The following is a 13,120-nucleotide window of genomic DNA, read 5'->3' on the forward strand; positions in this document are numbered from 1 at the left end:
ATTTTTTATCAACATTCCTTTTAGTGTTATTATAGGAAAAAACAAGGTTGACATTAAGAGTTTAACAATGATTTTATGTTTTCAAAAGCACTAAAATAAGGCAAGCTAAGAATGTTCGTAGGGGTTTCTTTCTCCATGTTACTTTCACTATAAAGCTTTTTGTGGGCTTTATTATAACAAATATCTAGTATATATGAAGGATAACATAAATCTGTCCCTATTTTTCTTATGTATTCAATTTCTTGATCCAAATACTGGGGACTGACAATGCTCAAAGCTTGTAAAAGCATAGAAGAAAAAATTGATATTTTGATGTTAAGGTGATGTCCTGAATAAAAATGGACATAAGTTGCTGGTTGTTTTCCTATGAATACTGAATTTACATTGAAATGGTTTTCTATGTATTAAAACATCTAAGAAAGGGAGGCAATTGTCTTTTTCTAATTCTAAAGTAAACTTAATAGGTGGTATCTGGTTCTTCAAATTAAGAGAGTAAATCACTTGCATCAGTACCAGCAGGCAAAACAGCTAAAATATCGTTAACATATCTAACCCACTTTAAAGGAGTATAAATGATATTAGGTATATATCGTTTTTCACAGAATTCCATACACAAGTTTGAGAGGAGTGGGGATAAAGGGTTGCCCATTGCCATACCAAATATTTGTTGGTAAAATTCACCATTGAATATAAACTTACAATCACAAATGCACAACGTATTGAGTGAAGTAATATGACTCACAGGTAGAGGTAATTCATGATGGATTAGTTCATTACCAAGATACTCTATAATAAAATCTACAGGGACTTTAGTAAAAAGAGAATAAACATCAAAACTAATGAATCTATCAGTGGGGACAAAAGTGATTTTGTTTAATTTATCAACTAAATCTAGACAATTATATATGTGAGAATCGGAGATAGTTCCTAGTAACAGGGACAAGAGCTTGGGAATATATTTCAAAGTTTATATGATATTGAGCCAACAGAACTGATAATAAGCCGCATAGGTTTATTTTATTAAATCCATACAAGTAAGGTAATGAGTGAAATTTTACTGACAACTGACCTATTAGTTCTTTCTTATCTTTTAAGGATTTTTTTCAATGTGCTATTGAAATTTGTTATAACTTGATCTAGGGGATTTTATATTAGTTTTTTGTAAGTCGTATCATTATCCAGTAGGGCTTGCATACGTGATATGTAGTCAGCTTTATAAAATAATTACAATACTATTCGACTTATCAGGTTTTCTGATGCAGATTGTATTGTCTTTTTTAAGATCGGTCAAACTTTTATTATAGCAAGCAAGAAAATTACTTTTATGCCTAACACTGGCAGCTCCATAAACAATAACTTTAATTATGTCAACATGATTTTGATGAAGATCACAATATTTTTCAAATATACATGGGCGACACTATACTGTGTATGTATAGAGTTTACTTCATAGTGTAGGCTAGGCTACCATATATGTATACATGGTACTGGATACCCTAGTGTAGGCTAGGCTATATTCGACATATGTTTTTCCCAACAAAAGATGGGTTTTTTGGAACCTAGCCCCATCTTTAGTAGGATAATACCTATATAAACTTTTTTAGTTTTGTTTTTGTGTGTTTGAACTACCAAAATAGGCAGTTCTAAGTGTTTTTAGAAGGGTTCTAAGTATTCAAGGGTTTTAGCTATTCGCGGGAGTGGTGTGGTACACATCCCCAGCGAATACGGGGGTTTACTGTATATATATAATACATACATATATATATTACATATATATATTATCGTAACCACAGCAAAATATCTATAAGGCTTATAACCTCTTATCTGTAATTCTAGAAACCAAAATGCTATAAAAACCTAAATACTTCCTGGAGAAAAGTAATAATTTGCAAAATTTAAACAGTACAACTATTTATAATAATGATGATTTAATAAAGGTTGTTTTGCTTGCTGCATCAATTACAGTATTTTGCATATATTATTATCATATTGTTACTGTATTGTTTACATTCTCAAAATCTTGGCCGATTGAAAACTACCAAGACCACTGGTGGTCTTGGTACTACTGACAGCTTTATTGCCATTAGTCGCTAGAAGAAACACAATTTGGAGAGACTTTTTCTTGTGAATGAACAAAGTTGGGTTTAAAATGTGTGCATTACTTTATTGTAACGCAGTAAAAGCGTGATTTCGCCAGTTCCGGACATCACTTTCGCCGATTCCAAACATTTTATAGCCTGCCATTTATTCGTTTTATTCAGCCTCGGCTATAATCTGCAGCTTTAATTTATGAAGGATGAATAAAATGTATGTAAAATATACTTATGGAAACCACTATTGAGAATCGGCAAGTTTTAACAACTTGTCTACTTGATAGTTATGGTAAATAGCGTCACAATCAGCTGTTTCTCAATTCGGTTGTTCATGTCGGCACAGGTTGACAATCCTTCATCCAGAATTTTTTTAGTGGAGGATGGTGCATCATCGTAAGTATAGCGGTTAGAGAGAGAGAGAGAGAGAGAGAGAGAGAGAGAGAGAGAGAGAGAGAGAGAGAGAGAGAGAGAGAGAGAGAGACTATAGCCCCAGTTAGGTTGTTACACCATCACTTTCCAAAGGTCAAATAATAGGTGTACTGAGAATAATTATAATTTTAATAAAACAGTTGTTTCTGAGTTCAGTCCCGTGTCAGCCGGTGAAATTCCATTACAGCACGAATTTCTAGGTATAAAATGCTAGATATACCAGAGAAAAAGAGCTTTCAGGAAAGCTGGGGTTACTACCCCCAGTCGAGCGTCTTCTAGGAAGGCGTCGGTATAAGTAAGGGTGAGTGAAATACCACTACCACGGAAACCTACTCGAAAGATCTCTCCTTATCAAAACCCCCGGAACAGAGCGGTGAGCCGTTACAGCCCCCACACTCAACACCCGCCAGGACGGCGACACCAGCGCCACCTACCTCATTCCATTTTCTAGCACGTGATTGCGTTCATTTCTTTTGTGTGCTCGTCTTTCCTTTTTTGGATTATCTTTCATCAACGATGGCATCGAGCAGCTTTACCATCTCCAAGTTAAGTACCATCTTCTTGTGGGGTTTTGTTCTATTTTTTGGCTGTTTTGGTCTCGTATTTTCATAAATATTGAGATCTTTTTATGACGCCACGGCGTCCCCCGCCAGCCATGTCGACCGCGAGGCGACTCCTTCAGTTCTTTTCTGTTGGAGTTGTCTCCTCGTCGTTACAGATAGATTTTTACCCCTTGGTTCCCTTCCTGGTGGTTCCCTGCGGGAGCTCCCCCCCTTTTTTGTTTTACGAAATTACGTTTCATTGGCCTACCGGCCTTTGTTAGGGTGATGCCCCGTCCAGGTACCCCCCGGTTGGGTTCCTTTTTATTTTTGGTCTCAAGTAGGCTAATTATTTTATTCTCGGAGATGGTGCTCTCTTTTTATTTTATTTTATTTTATTTATTTTGTTGTTTACCTCCTTGTGGTGGCGGCAGCCTCAGATCTAACCGCTTCCCCGAGGTAGGCTACGCACTCTATTGAGCACATTTTGGTTCCATTTTTCATGCGTGATGGCTATTTTGTGGAGTTAGGCTGGTTTTGCTCCCATCCCCTTGCCCTGGGTGTGGGGATCATCAGGTTGAGGGAGTTTTGGTTGCTGTTTCCTCCGGGGTCGTTTTTTGGTGGGCAGAGTGAGCCCCTTAGTTCTCTTCCTTCATTTGGGGGAATAGAGTTCTTTGGATGTGTTTCCTCTAGGCTAGTCGCCTCCTTGGCCCCCCTTCTCGATCCCGGTTGGTTCTCGGCACAAAATTTCTCTCCCTGTTGCTTCCTCTTCCCCTCCGCACTCCTCCCTTTTTCCTAGCCTATACTAGGTTAGGTCCCTATTAGGCTTTGCCTAGGTAGGAGTTGGGCATCGGGCTGCGTAGCTTCCAGTGGTAGGCTACCCTCCCAAGTTTCATTATTCTTGGAGGTATGGGTGCAGTTGAGCGGGTCATATGTTTTTTCCCTGTCTCCTGTTCCCTTCCTGGTAGCCTACCCCTCTCCCCTAATCCACCCCCTCCAGCCTTGCTCTACTCGCGCGGGTGATGCTAGATGGCGTTTTCTCCGAGTTCAGGGACTCCTCCTTTTGGTAGAGGGATTCGCTCCCTCCCATACAGTCTCTAGCATCGCTGTGTTGGGGTTGGTGGTTCGTTTGCTCGAACGTGTTCGAGACACTATCCCACACCTCTCGTCTCCCCGTCGGGTTACGTAGATAGGGTAAAATATAATTGCTCCGGCTTATGTTATGTATATACGAGCATTTTGCCCGTCTTGTTTCTCCGGCGGGGAAGTAAGTGAGGAAGGATTCACATTTTATAAGGGGAGCGGATCCCTCCGGTCTCCGGAGTATTTACCGTCACTTGTTATTGTTATTATTTTTGACTGATATTTAGATAAGTTTGTTATCTTCGGAGTACTCTCCTTAGTTTTTACATGAGTCCGGTTCTACGCCCGGGGGTTCCGCCGTTATAATTACAGGCAATCCCGGCGGCGAGTCCCTGTTGTCTCACTCCTTCCATTCCCCGGAGTGTTCCGGGGTCTGGTAGTCTTACTTGCCACTCGGTGTATTTTAGAGCTTATTGGCCTAGTTTATTAAAAGGTATTTCTTCTCCACCGGAGTATTCCGGCTGCAGTTGAAATTCCCGGCCTTTCCAGCCTTAAATCGCTTAGAGTGGTAGGTTCATGTTCGTTTTCCACTTACAGACTGTTCGCTGTGAGGAGCCGGGGTGTACTGCGTCACTGCAACAGCCTTACGGTCACGTAGTGTGCCGGACCCACGCTGGTTGCGCGGTCCGACTTGACGACCTGGTAGTCTGGCACCCCGACGGTTGTGAGGTTTGTTTCGCCTTGTGCGCAACCATCCAGGATGAGTCGGTAAGTGACATTCTTCCTCCGTTTTGTGCTCCTCATTTTGAATTTTGTTTATGTGGTTTCCGGACTGTTTTTTCACCTTTAGCTAATTCTTGGCTTTCTTTCAGGCGGACGAGTCCTCTAAGAAGTCGGCCTTGGAATCTCTCCGGGCCTGGGTGGCTGGGTTTGGAAGGAATGTCCCGTCGGGGAAGCCCTACGTCCTCGACGCGAGTTGAGGACCTGCTCTACCCGGCGCACGCAGTGGCGGCCGCAGTGCCAGAAGATCTTGCTACCCCCATCATCCAGCAGATCCGGGATGCGACCCAGCCACCCCAAGTGGATATTCTTTATTCAGAAGTCTCAGAGGACGTCGCCGCCTTGAACTTAGACCTTGAACCGATGGCTGTTGAACAGGACCTGGGGGTAAGTAGCGAGGTAAGTGAGGTAGTGGGGGCGGGCGCCCTTTTCGATTCCCCAGCTTCTTCATTGTCCTCTTTTTCAGGTTTTGGGAAGTCTTCCTCCTTGGGTGATAGGGCTCCATCAGCTATCCCCAAGTTGAAGTTGAAGACTTCATGGAAGGCGAAGGGCTATAAGTCCTCGTCCTCCAAGAAAGCATCACCTTTCCCCCCGTCGAAGGCTAAGGTCTCAGCACCTGTAGCCTCCGGGAGCAAGTCTAGTTCCTCCGGCAAAGGCGCGAGTAAGAGGGCATCAAGATCAAGCCCTCCTCGCCAACCTGCCTTTGACGCGGAAACCTTTGCGAAAGAGATGTTCCAAAGGTTCTCCGAGGACTTTAATGACAAATTTAATCAGATGTCCGAAAAGTTTGCCACATATGACAGTAAGATCTCGGAGAAGTTTGCCGCTTATGACAACATGCTGGCGGGAATGAAGAACCCACCCCCAGCTGAACCGCAGTATGTCATTCCTGATACGGCGGAACTCCCGCCTTTCGATCCTGGCAACCCTTGGCGTTTCGCTCTCCGGGCCATCCAACATGATGGCAAACTAACCATTGAAGGTCTTGGTACGAGACGGTTGGAGGAGTTGGAGTTCTTCCCCGCCGATCTTTTGCCCCCATATCCAGGTTTCGTAAGATTGACTGAGGAAGCTTGGATACGTTCGGATAAGGTCCCCAGGGAGACTGTCATCATCCCCAGGGACCAAGCTCAGTCGTCTCTCCTGCGCACTCTGACGGAGTGGCAGGCAGACAACACAAAGTTGACTCCCTTCAAGGGCAACTTCACTATGTTTGCCCTGGGAGACAACTTACCGACTCCCTGCTTAAACAAGGTCGCCCTGGCTACGGCCCGAGCGTGCTTTGATGGTAATCCGTTACCACAGCTAAGGGAAACAGACCCCACCTCCCTGGTTTTCCCGGCAAGTGACGAGTTCTGGATGGAGGCTCCGTCCACCTTCACGGTCGGGAAATTAGACCCCCTCTGTGCTTCCTCACAGTTTAGCGAAGAACTCCCCAAGCTGCCGGAATCTTTGCTAAAGGCAGAGTTCGATGCCCGGACTAAGCTAGCCCGGTCCTTGAACTCCGTCTGCCTCACAGAAGCCACTGCCGTCTCCTGCGCAGACGAACCCTTTTTCCAGGTCTTAGCTAAATCCCTGTTAGCTGGCTTTCAGTCTGACCTGTTTGAATTCATCATGGCCAGACTGGAATGTAGGAAGTTCGTCTTTGCAAACGCTTCTATCTGTCACGAGCCTAACAGGCTCATAAAGAGCTCGATCTGGGGACCTAACCTCTTCCCAGAAGAAGAGGTTACGAACGTTATGTCAGAGGCTACAAGGGCCAACCAGAGTCTGCGCTCTCGTTGGGGCATCCCCACCTATAAACGCAAGACCCCTGAATCTGGCGGTCCCCAGACGAAGGGAGGCAAGCGTTTTAGGAGACATAAAAGGCCCCACCAGCAGACGGTAGTTCAAGCCGTCCCAGTCTCGGCAGCGACACAGTCCTCCACCTCAAAAGCTCTCCCCCAACAATATGTGCTGGTCCAACCAGCTCATTCCCTTGCTGCGCCCTCGTATGTTACTTCACCAGCTTACAATCCCACCTACGAGGGCTGGGTTTACTTTCACGGCCTTAACAGAATCGCAAGGGGAAGAAGGCAGGTCCTTTCACAGAGGAAGGCGAACACCACCCCAAAGGGAAAACCTGGACGTGGTAGAGGGAACAAACCCACTCCCTCCCACTGAGAAAACACAGGTAGGCAGTCGCCTCTATTGGTTCAGGGACCAATGGACCTTCAGCCCTTGGGCACACAGTATAGTGTCCAAAGGCCTGGGTTGGAGTTGGATCAAGGAACCCTCCTCCTCCGAACAAGTTTTACCAACCACCCTCATCAATCCTACAGGATTATGTGGCAGAATTGCTCAACAAACGAGCAATAAAGAAAGTAGGGCACCTAAAATTTCAAGGCAGGTTATTCACAGTTCCCAAAAAGACTCAGATCAGCAAAGAGTGATCCTGGATCTGTCGCGTCTAAATCTCTACATAAAATGCGACAAATTTCGCATGCTTACAATAGCCCAGGTAATGGACTCTACTTCCGCGTGGAGCCGTCACCACCTCCATCGATCTTTCAGACGCTTACTATCACGTCCCGATTGCGAACTTCTCTCAGTTCCTCGGTTTCAGACTCGGGAATCAAGCCTACTCCTTCAAGGTCATGCCCTTCGGCCTAAACATTGCGCCCAGGGTATTCACCAAGCTGGCGGACACGGTAGTTCAACAACTCCGGTCCCGAGGGATATCCCTAGCAGCATACCTGGACGATTGGATAATTTGGGCACCAGCAGTTCTGGAGTGTCAGAAGGCTACGACCATAGTCATCAACTTCCTAGAATCGTTAGGTTTTCAACTGAACTGGGCCTGCAGTGGGATTTGTCTGCTCACACGTTATCCCTCCCACCTCCCAAGAGAAAGGAGATAGCATCTCTCACCAGAAAGTTTCTCAAAAATCAATCGGCATCCCGCCGATCACAAGAAAAGGGTCCTTGGGTCCCTTCAGTTTGCCTCAGTGACAGACCTGCTCTTAAAAGCGAAACTCAAAGACATAAACAGAATATGGAGGAGTCGAGCCAATGTCAAGCTCAGAGACAGGGTCTCCTCCATCCCTCGAATATTGAAAACAAGACTGCGGCCTTGGACCTCTGTCAAGGGCCTCTCAAGTCAGTTCCGCTTCAGTTTCCCCCTCCGGCATTAGTTGTCCATACAGACGCTTCCCTAAGCGGCTGGGGGATATTCACCAAAACAAAAGTACAGGGAACTTGGTCCACAATGTTTCAACAGTTCCATATAAACACCCTGGAAGCTATGGCAGTCTTTCTGACTTTAAAGAAAATCCGCCCCCCCAACCGGATTCATATCAGGTTGGTATTGGACAGCGCAGTGGTAGTTCATTGCATCAACGGGCGGCTCCAAATCAGGTCGAGTAAACCAAGTAATGGTTGCCATCTTCTCCCTGGCGAACAAGCACGGCTGGCACCTGTCAGCCACCCACCTTGCGGGGGTACGGAACGTGGTGGCGGACTCCCTGTCCAGGATGACTCCGTTGGAGACGGAGTGGTCCCTGGACACGGAATCTTTCGAATGGATTTGCCGCCAGGTTCCGGGTCTCCAAGTGGATCTGTTCGCGACAGAAAGCAACTTCAAGCTCCCTGTTATGTGGCCCCAACCTGGACCCTCAGGCATGCGCCACGGATGCAATGACAATAGATTGGAACAAATGGGAGAAAATTTACCTGTTCCCTCCAATAAATTTACTGTTGAAAGTATTGCACAAACTCAGGACATTCAAAGGTCAACTGGCCCTAGTAGCCCCTACTGGCCAAAGAGCAATTGGTTCCCTCTTCTTCAGGAACTGGGACTGCGGAGTCTTGGATTCCCAAGCCCATACTGACCCAGACAGTACAAACCAAGACTGTGTCAGCTTCCTCAAGAATTCAGAATGCCCTAGCTTTATGGACTTTATAAAATTCACTGCAGCCCAAAAGGAGCAAACATTGACCCTGTCAACACTCTATTTCTTGAGTCAGATAAAAGAGATTCTACTCTTAGACAGTATGACTCAGCAGTCAAAAAATTAGCCTCCTTCCTAAAAGCATCTGAAGCCAAGGTTATGACGACTAATTTAGGAGTCTCTTTCTTTAGATCATTGTTTGAAAAAGGCCTTGCTCCAGCCACTATTACCACAACCAAGTCAGCCCTAAAGAAAGTATTCCTGTACGGCTTTAAAATCGACCTTACAGACTCCTATTTTTCATCCATTCCCAGAGCATGCGCTCGTCTGAGGCCCGTAACACGCCCACATTCCGTTACGTGGTTTCTCAATGACGTCCTTAAGTTAGCATCAGAGATAGATAACTTTCAATGCTCTTATCAGGATCTGTTAAGAAAAACCTTATTTCTGATTAGCTTGGCCTCAGGTGCTAGAATCTCAGAGCTGTCAGCTCTCACTATACTAGGGGTGATCATTTTGTGAACTTCCTCCCTTCCGGAGAGGTCCTCCTTTCCCCTGATCCTAAATTCTTAGCCAAAAACGAAGACCCACAAGACAGGTGGTCTCCTTGGAAGGTGGTGCCCCTTCCACAAGACCAGTCTTTATGTCCAGTTCATACACTTAAATCTTACCTTTTAAGAACTCCACAGAGTAAGTCGGGTCCTCTTTTTATCAGGGAGAAAGGTGGTACACTATCACTGAATGGTATAAGACAACAAATTCTATATTTTATTAAACAAGCCAACCCAGATTCAGTTCCTAAGGTTCATGATATTCGAGCAGTTGCTACTTCCATTAATTACTTTCATAATATGGATTTCTCAGAGTTGACTAAATATACGGGTTGGAAATCACCCCTAGTGTTTAAACGCCACTATCTAAAAACGCTCGAAGCCCTGAAATTTTCTACCATAGCTGTGGGAAGTGTCATCTCCCCACCTTAACCAATCATATCCTTTTCCTCCTTTCCCCCCCCCGCCTGCCTCATTTGCTTCTCTGCTTGTCCTCTTGGTTGATTATGCCTCACTGCCTTGCTCCTCATATTGATGTATTTTGTCTTTGTTGAGTGGAAACTGTAATCTGACATGTTACCATAATGTTTTCTTGTGGGGTACTGGGCGGTTTTTATTTGCACCATGTACCCCAGGTATCTGTATATACACTGTATGTTTTAATTACGGTTTGGTTGATCTCTTATGTGTTTAACTTAAGTTTGCGTGTGTAGTTTTAAGACTGTATATACCATTTGCGTTGTATACGCCATTGTACCTATCCAATTTCGTGTAATTTTGTTCTTTTACGGCGTTAAGTGCTTTTGGGGATCCCTTCCCTGTCATGCCGGGGACCTCCCCTTGTCTTTCTAGTCTTAAGTCTTTGATGTACCCTAGGTTTAGTGTTTTTCTCACATGTAAGAGATTCCCTCATTAAACTGCTTTTGTGATTTATGTTTTTTCTTCAGATTACCCAGTTTCCTCGTAGTTTGCAGCCTTGGCATGATTCTCTGTCACTATTTCACCGGCTGACACGGGACTGAACTCAGAAAAGGGATTTTGACAAAGGAAAAATCTATTTCTGAGGAAGGTCCCGTGTCACCCGGTGACCCTCCCTGACTCACCTATGGCTCCCCCACCCCTTTTCTTTTGCACATGCCAAGTCTGGGGTTAGTGCTAGCATGGAATGAGGTAGGTGGCGCTGGTGTCTGGCGGGTGTTGAGTGTGGGGGCTGTAACGGCTCACCGCTCTGTTCCGGGGTTTTGATAAGGAGAGATCTTTGGTAGGTTTCCGTGGTAGTGGTATTTCACTCACCCTTACCTATACCGGTGAAGACACTGGGGTACCTTTTCCTCTCTGGTATATCTAGCATTTTATACCTAGAAATTCGTGCTGTAATGGAATTTCACCGGGTGACACGGGACCTCAGAAATTTTTTTTTGTCAAAATCCCTTTTTCTGTAACTAATCATATTGCATGTATTATTGTTATATTATTGTATTACAAAATACGAAGAGAGTGATCAAGTGCCATTTGCAGTCTGGTTTTGTTTACAATCTTAAAATCATCAGCTGACTGCATTTTACCGACATCATCACTGTCTTCAGTTGCCCAATGACACTTAATTCTGAGAGACATTTCTTTCATAAATGATCAAATCTGAGTTAAAAATTGCAACTACTTTATTTGTAAACACAGAAATTAAATGAAGTACAAATGTGACTTGGTCATTTTCAGCATTGCTTTTGCCCCAAATCATTTTGGAGCCTGCTCATTATCTGTTTCTTTAGCCACAGCTATAATGCCTGCAGCTTGAAGTTAGTGGCATAGTTTCTTCACACCACCTTCTCCATTGCGTGATGGATGAAGAAAAATGTAATTGATTTTTACAGTATTCATGGAATTACATTGAACTCTTAGTAAACGTGTGTTAGTTACGTAACTAACATTGGCAAACAGCTGTTTATTGATATAAACTGATGGACAATAAAAGCTTTAGCATAATTTTAAGAGAAGAAAGCAATGTAAATTAATAAAGAAACAGTAACAACAATGCAAGGGATACTGGCAAGTGAGTGGTGTACAGTACCCACTAAGAGAGCTTGGTTTGAAAAAAGTTCGGGACTCAATCAGGAGGCAAAAACCCTCGTCAATATTTCCATTTTGCACCAATATATCCGTAAGTACGATATACCATGGTCTGTTATCTCGGAGCACTTCTGCATATACAGTTAACCCCCTGTATTTGCAGGGGATGCGTAACACAACCCCCCCCGCAAATAGCTAAAACCAGCGAATACTTATAACCCTTCTAAAAACACTTACAGGTAGAACTGCCTATTTTGATAATTCACACACACACAAAACAAACTAAAAATGCTTATACTGTACAGGTATTATCCTACTTACGATGGGGTTAGGTTACAAAAAAAAAAAAAAAAAAAAAAGTGTTGGAAAAAACCTAAGAAGTACCAAAACGTATCTCAAACATAGCCTAGCCTACACTAGGGTATTCGGTACCATGTATACATATATGGTAGCCTAGCCCAGGGTTCTTCAAACTTTTTCAGCTGTGACCCAGTTTTTACTATGACATCATTCCCACGACCCATACAGAAAAATATAGGGCGACACGCCTATCGATTGTGGCATCAAGGCGATTTCTCTCCTTTGACTTTAACTTGGTTAAGACTGAGAAACCAGCCTCACACATATACGTGGTTGTAAAAGGTAGCAAGAGAATGACACTTTCTTTACTCATGTTGGGATAGTCCTTGGAAAGGCTTAGCCAAACAGAAGACAATGTTGATGTCTTGTGCCTCATTCTTAATGAGTTATTACTAGTTAGCCGGACTAACTCTTCTTCCTTACTAGGTGTTAAGTTTAATTCCACATCTGAATCTGGGTTCCCAAATACAAACGGATCTTTTACCCAGTATTTTTCTTTTAAATGGCTACTTTTTTTCTTCTGGAAAATACTGCTCAAAGCTGGCTGACAGAGGCTGAATGTGTAGGTCTATATTTTTTTTTTTTCTGCATACATTCTTGATTTAAATGGTTTTCCTCAATATGTTGTAAAAGTGTGGGGAGCATGTAGTAAACATGTTGGTCTGTTTTGCCCCTTGCTTGCCAAATCTTTAGTGATTTCTTAAATGCCTGTACTTCCTCAGTGTGTTTGAATATATCATTCTCTTTTCCTTGTAGTTTTAGATTAAGTTCATTGAGCTTTGAGAAAATGTCCCCTAAATATGATAGTTGTGCAAGCCATTCATCCCTGAAAAAATAGCTCTGCCATTGGAGAATTCTTTTCAAGAAGGAATATATATGTATCTCCATCCTTAATTCATATATCCTGGTTAGAACTGTTCCTCGGGATAGCCACCTAACTTCAGTATGGTACAACAGGTATGACTGATCAGCTCCCATTTCACAGCAAAGTTGTTCTAACAAACGGGTATTCAATGAACTTCCTTTGATAAGATTGACGAATTTTACAGCTTCATTTAGAACATTTTTCAAGCTGGCAGGGATTCCTTTTGCAGCCAAAGCTTCATGATGAATGAAACAATGATTCCAAGTTACATAATTACCTGCAGCCTCTGATATCTCTCTCACAACACCATTATTTTTTCCTCTCATATTTGCCACTCCATTTGTAGTGACGCCCTTGCAGTTTGCCCAGCTCAATTTATATTTTCCAGTTACACCGTCATTCAAAACTCTGAAGATCTCTGACC

General features: G+C 43.6%; 1 protein-coding gene across 1 annotated transcript in view; it reads right to left on the reverse strand.

The window, feature by feature from the left end:
* The window catches only part of LOC136826855 (uncharacterized), a 371,452-nt gene that overhangs the window by 129,998 nt on the left and 228,334 nt on the right, over positions 1-13,120 (reverse strand). The gene's annotated exons all lie outside the window — the stretch shown is intronic.

This window comes from Macrobrachium rosenbergii, chromosome 41, assembly GCF_040412425.1.
Source record: "Macrobrachium rosenbergii isolate ZJJX-2024 chromosome 41, ASM4041242v1, whole genome shotgun sequence".
Taxonomy (NCBI): domain Eukaryota; kingdom Metazoa; phylum Arthropoda; class Malacostraca; order Decapoda; family Palaemonidae; genus Macrobrachium; species Macrobrachium rosenbergii.